Genomic DNA, 731 nt, shown 5'->3' with positions numbered 1-731 from the left:
CACACACACACACACACACACACACACACACACACACACACACACACACACACACACACACACACACACACACACACTGTGTCAACACTGGTCCTGCAGATGAATGAGACTTCCCCTGTGTGTTGTTCCAGTGTTTGGTCTGACGGAGACACACAGGATGAATGGATGTGTGTGAGAAAAAAGAAATCAGCTGCAGAGTTATTCGGACATCCGCGAGTTTACATTTCTTATTCGTCTTGTTGGGACAGAAATAATAAAAGCGAACGTATAAATTAACTCAGTTTGAAGTTCAATCTTTAATCAAAACTGCAGCTACTTTGCATACATGTTAACATATTTTATATTGTGTATTCTATTGATACATATATTTTTTATTGTTGACATGTATATATTCACAGTTTGTTTTTTTCATATTCTAATTATTTGTATTTTATTATATTTTTAACACATGTGTAAAGCCTTTTAACCCGCTGCTGTGCTAATATAAAAATCCCAATTTGGGCTGCATTAAATAAATGTAATTTAACCTAATAATAGATATGGGCCATGATAGAGGAGGAATATCTGCACACACACTGCAGTTTCAGACAGACAGGGGTCAAAGGTCAACAGAGAGTTAAAGATCTGCTCACACACACACACACACACACACACACACACACACACACACACACACACACACACACACACACACGGCGCCATGAGGGACAACCAACACACCAAGTAGACAC

The sequence above is a fragment of the Notothenia coriiceps genome, unplaced genomic scaffold (genome assembly GCF_000735185.1).
Source record: "Notothenia coriiceps isolate Sejong01 unplaced genomic scaffold, NC01 NC01_scaffold00008152, whole genome shotgun sequence".
In the NCBI taxonomy this organism is placed as follows: Eukaryota; Metazoa; Chordata; class Actinopteri; order Perciformes; family Nototheniidae; genus Notothenia; species Notothenia coriiceps.
Note: the sequence above shows the minus strand (reverse complement) of the source record.